Source organism: Lates calcarifer, linkage group LG2 (assembly GCF_001640805.2).
Source record: "Lates calcarifer isolate ASB-BC8 linkage group LG2, TLL_Latcal_v3, whole genome shotgun sequence".
In the NCBI taxonomy this organism is placed as follows: Eukaryota; Metazoa; Chordata; class Actinopteri; family Centropomidae; genus Lates; species Lates calcarifer.
In genome coordinates, this window is record NC_066834.1 from 10,804,845 (window position 1) to 10,810,844 (window position 6,000).

Here is a 6,000-nt window from a genome sequence, read left to right on the forward strand (position 1 = left end):
CGGTGCTAACCGGTAGAAACAAGTCACTATATGCTCGGAAAAATTTAACTGTAGACTGTTTATTTTTGTTTAAGTCTGTTATAGACGGCAGCTTGGAGGAATTTCTCAATGTGTGTGACAACTGAGCAGTGGCGGCTTAAATGGTGCCCTCAAAGGCAAACAGAAACAAGCGAGAAGTACCTAAGTCTTTATGTTAGCATGTTTTTATTAATGGGAATGTAATGTAATACTATGTTATTCTATGTACTTAAATGGTTGCTAAAATAGCTAAAGTCGCTTCGTTGCCAACTGCGGCTACTGTTGTGTATTGTGACTATAAATTAAGTAGAGTCTCTCTGCTCTCAGGTTGTATTCTCAGTATGTTCCAAACAATATTTTTACCAATAAATATGGCTAAATACACAACACAACAAACTGTTTGGCTTTGCCACATTGCACAGGCAAACTTTAAAAGCTAAGTGTACTAGCAGTATGCAGATGCTGTGAAATTAGCTTGTGCATTTTGGTTAAATAGTTTCTGTGTTTCACAGTTACTTAGCCAGCGCTGTTAGCTGCTTTTTGTTGCAGCAGTTAAGAAGGCAACCTTTAAAAGCTAACAACAAGAGCAGAGGTTCTGTGCTTACATGCTAACATTTTTTTTTTAATGAAATACTTTTAGTGTTTGCAACATATTGATCACAGATGGAGAATCACAGAGGCTGATTAAGCTGCAGGAGACTACTTCTGCTCTCCTGGGAATCTGTGTTTGTTGTCCATTGTTCTGCTGTGAATCTAAGCTACTGTCCACAACAATGAGAAAACTACAAACTTTTCAGTGCCACCTTTCAAATGCACAGCAGTTGAGTGCTCCATATCCAAAACTTAGGTCTTTGGAGAAGGATTCCTGTCATTAAGCGAACACCTCCCTGGAGCTCTGGGAAAAGCTAATCCTGTCGTCAGTATTTTAAATTTGTTGACCAAGCTCTTGTACATCCTGTAAATCATTGTTTAAACATGTTGGCTGTGTTTACACAGTGGCTATCCTACTGCAAAAATAAATAAATAAATAATAAAATAATAATAAAATAATAAAAACACAGAGTTTAAACAATCCTGAGAATCCAAATACCTATACAAACTTCATAATCCAGATAAACAAAGGTATGACTGTCCTACTTACAGGAACGAGGGGCCTGCTGAGAAACGCTAAACCATTTAATTGAGGCATTTGATTTAGGCTGATGATCAACACGTCCATATGGGGGCTTAATGGATTCACTTATAATCAAGCAAGCTTACGATTCAAAACAAAGAGCCTCTCAGTTGGAAAGCCTTCACCGTGCTTATGTAACGTGAGCACTGTTGATACAAAAACCTTCTCTGTGACTGGATACTAATGATATCTGAGCCTTGGGCTTAATCCAGTATGACTAGTCCTGCATGTAGAGCCTGAAGCATGATGAAGTGACTTTGTGCTCTCTCGCTCTCTCTCTAACACACACACACACAGATACACATGTACACACAAGGAGAGGCCTGTCTTTGCACTGGAATAGTACAGAACTGCTTTTAGGCTTTTTACACTGATCTTGGACTTACTATATAAATCCACTTTACCTACTGCTTGTACAGTTCCAGTAAATGTCCATTGTTTTTCTTCTGTAACTTGACATTTTAAGTTTTTGGCTACTTTTTAGCCCCAAAAGAATTAGCAAAAGTTTCAACTGGGAAATACGGTTGCTGATTTGACACAATCACAGCCCTGCCCAAAATAATCCAAATCAGAACCAGTATTACAAGTTGAAAATCAGCTTCGTCTTCAACAGGGCAGCAACTAACAATTATTTCCATTATCAGTTAATCTTTGATTGAATCTGCTGATTTACTGATGCTCTATAAATCATCAGAAAACATTTCCCAGACTCAGTCAGACATCTTCACCAGCCCCAAATCTTAAACTTTTCAATTATAATAACATAAACCATAGAATAACAGGGACTTTTGTATATAAGGAGCTAGAAGGAGAGGATGTTTGCTTGAAAAATTACTTCAACTGATTAGACTATGTATCACCTCTAACATCCAATAAATTTACCAACTCAATAACCTCATGCAAAGCTTGACCACAATTTTAGAAGATTATATTAATCTTTCCTTGTCATATTCATTGCAATTTTATCATTAGTATTATCGTAAATGTATAATTTCTCCCCAGTGACCTCTTTCACTATAAAATGACTGATGGCACCCTCAGCCTTTTGTGGAGGGAGGGTCTTTCTCTGAACTGTGATACTGGTTTATACAAAACAAACTTAACAGCCATGATGAAAGATACTTGTAAATGCTTATTTTACCAAGTGGATTCATGTATTTTGTGACTTACTACAAGCCCTTTCCTCACTCAGAGCTGCGAAACCACCAGCTGCACTTGAGCTGTAATTCTCATTGACGCACAGACAAGACTTTATAAGGCAGTGTTATCCTAAAAGTTAAATGTTTGGACTTAAAAGATCCTCACAGAAATCTGTTTATCAGTGGAGTGCTGCACTGACATTGTTTACTGAAAACCACTGCAGCACTAAGCAACTTATGGAGAACAGCCCCCCGAAGGTTGATAAGACAGTATGTTGTGGAGAGAACCAGGATAGAAGATGATGTGAATATTTTCAGCCCCCCCTTTGGCTTTTCCTCTCTCTACACACACTCAATCTAATTTTATTTCCTTTATTCCTTTGCCAAATCTCTGTATCAGTTTATCATTCTCCTCCTCCTCTGTCTTTGGATACCCTTCTCTCCCGCTTCATCTCCTCGAAGGCGGGGTCGGACCTCTGGTAAAGCCGGTTCAAGTCTGCATTGTTGACAGAATCGGGATGTCTCCTCCCAGAGGGGTACAGGAGTGTCAGGCTGGGACAGAGACTAAGGAGGGCTGCAGGTCTCGCATTAATAACCCTATACATGCACGCGCGTGCACATGCACACACATACACATTTGTTCCATATGCTCATCACTATTCATCACTACTCATCTCCATTCCCTCATAAGCTGACAGGAGGTGGAGACACACAGGAAGAAAGAGAGGAAGAAAGATGAGGTTAACAGAGAGAACAAGGAGGGATAAATAGAGTCTATCCTTCAAGTTTTAAAGTCTCTGGGATTTCGATAGTTTCTCTCTTCTGTGATTAATGTCTTTCTGATTGAATCAGCATGTTAAGCCGGGACATACTACAGTTAAGAGACTTAGTTGCAAAAATGTCTCCTTTGTATTCCTCAGCTGTCACAAATCTGGATTCTTCTTAATGAACAGATTCTAGGAGGAAAAGGCAATGTGATTTTGAAATAGAAGAAAATCACATGCAAATTTTGTTTTTGGAATTTGTTCGCCACAATTCTGGCTTAGCACTAAAGATGGCAATCTCAGTCTGTTGGACAGTCTATCACTTGGTCCAGAGTTAAAATATCTCCACAGTTATTGGATAAATTGCCATGAAGGTTTATACAGACACTGATGGTATCCAGAAGTTGGATCTTAACAATTTTGGTGATCTTCTGACTTTTTCGCCTTTTGCTGCACGAACAGGTCACAGTTTTGATATATCCTGTTAAATGTCTCAAATTTCTAAAGATAAATTGTCAGAAAATCTAGAGCAGATGTTCATGCTCCTGACAGGATGAAAACCACTACCATTTATACATTTACCTCACCACTAGCCATTTGTCTGTACAATGACTATTCCAGGCTCACACACAGCTAGCTAGCATGTCTGCAAGCCGTTTATTTTCTATGCGACAGGAGCAGTTTTCTTCAAAGTATTGTGCTCTACGTTAAATCCTGCACACCTTGCCGAGCGTCAGTGTCCTCAGTCACATCACATACACTCCCTGGATTGACAAATACATATCCGATGCATCCAATGTGTGCTACAGGCGTAGTTAAATTATGCAGCGCTACAAAACATTGTCAGAGGGGTTTCACTGCCAGGTACTTTCAAGTGTAGCAGAGAGGAGGAGGGAGGTGGTCAAGGAGCCGTCACCTTTTTTCACTTGAGTTTGCAGGTCTGGAAGGTCTGCAGGTTTACAGCGCTGTTGATTCAACGATTGGTTATTTTATTTTGGCAGCTGTAGTTTTTGATACTGTTGAGCTTTCTCATTTTATGCTGGGAGGTGTTTCTAATATGTAGCCTGCACTAATTGACAAAATATTTGCCAGGTGTGCCTTATAAAGAATTAACAAACATGGACAAGAATATTCTTATAAAATCAATGCCATCTCTTTTAGAAATTCATAGCACTCATATACATAATGTATATACCGACTCTTCCAAATAAACCATTGGAATTGTTAATGGATTTTCTGAGACATGTTTGACAGCTACGACTTAAGGAAACCATATTATGGTAAGAAAGTGAAGGTTGGACTACTGGTTATGTATTGATCTATCACAGTGTTCCCACGTAAAACTAAAGTTTCTCCCATAAAGAAAACAGTCTAGCCTTTGATCCTCTGTTCTTTCATTGACAGAGATTTATAAACTGGACTTAGAGACACTGCACCATTATGTTTTCTGTCAATATGAGCACTCTTTTTGGCTCTACAAAGAGATCAGTTCAAACAAGCTTCCCACGCATCCTTGAAGCCGGTGTCTCATTGATTATCAATGCCCCAGAAAACTCTCCTTTAGTAGATGCCCAGTTGTTTGGCTCCTGGTTTTGTAAAACAATTGTCAAAAATATTAATCCAATTAGTCTAATTCACTTTAATGGAGAAGGGAGAGCCAAAACAAAGATTAAAACCCAGCCCCTGCAAACCCAGAGGAAATATAGCTCACATGTTTATCTCAGCTCCAATCACTGGCCAAGCTAACTCAAACTGAGCAGGGAAGGAAAAGACCTGCATGTTGTTCTCCTGCCTTCAGTACTTTTTAGCTAAAAAGTAAGCAAATTCCAAGAACCGCACGGTACAGGCAGAAAATGGAAACAGCCCTCCTTGTTGGTTCAGCAGCACGATTTTGTGTGTTTGAGTTGAAACAGGGACAACTGTTGATTCCTTTATGCCGAGATAAATGTATTTTCTTAGCGAAAATGAGCTGAGGAAGAAATTACCTCCACATAATAAGTGGGTTTGTGATATAGCGATTCACACAAAATAATGAAACATTGTCCTGAGATAACCCAGCCCTCCCTTCCTCTAATGCCCTTCTCTTTTCCTTCAGCATGCCTTCGATCCGTCCCACTCCTCCCTCTGCTCCACTCACTGCCACTTTCATCCCTCGCTCACATGATTTCCTTTAATGTTGTAGCCTGCAGCAGTTGGTGTGCACAAGTGTGCTTATGCATGTGTTGGTATATGTTCTGTACATATGAACATATGCGTACCAAACTGTGTGTAATGTCAGACTTCTAGAGCCAAACAGGAAACATCTGCAAGGACTGGAGATTAATAATCCAACCAAACTGCACAAAACAAGCGCAGCAAAGGAAATAAAGGCGTATATTACATCCTTTCTGCCTGTTTAGGTTTAGTTAAATATAGATTGGCACACCAGCGCTGTTACTTGGTGTAACTGGCCCCACACAGAGGGAGGTATCTTTCACACCTTGTCACTTTTTTTCCCCCAATTTGTAGGTCCATCACTGTCTGGGATGATGGAAGCTAATGAAGTGTCGCTGTGCTGCGCTACTGGAGACGCAGCTGAGAATCTGTGGGAGTTAGGGGGAGGGAAAAAAACAGGTGAACAAGAATAAAAAGTCTAACAGGAAATGTAGGAGGTGGAAAGTTTGACAGAGATCGAGGCACTTCTCTGCCCTGTTGCTGTCGATGAGCATGTCAAGTGTCAAGTCCACAGGAGCCTACTCCAAGTTCAGTCCAAGTTGCGTCTGAAAAATAAACCCAAATGTGCTTTATAGGCAACAACCATTTCACTTATTTAATGAATTTTGTTTGTTTCGACAGGTCTTGAGGCTGTCTTGTAGCTGCTAGCTTAACTCGCAAGTTGCTAACTTTGTCAGTGTGTTAGGCATGT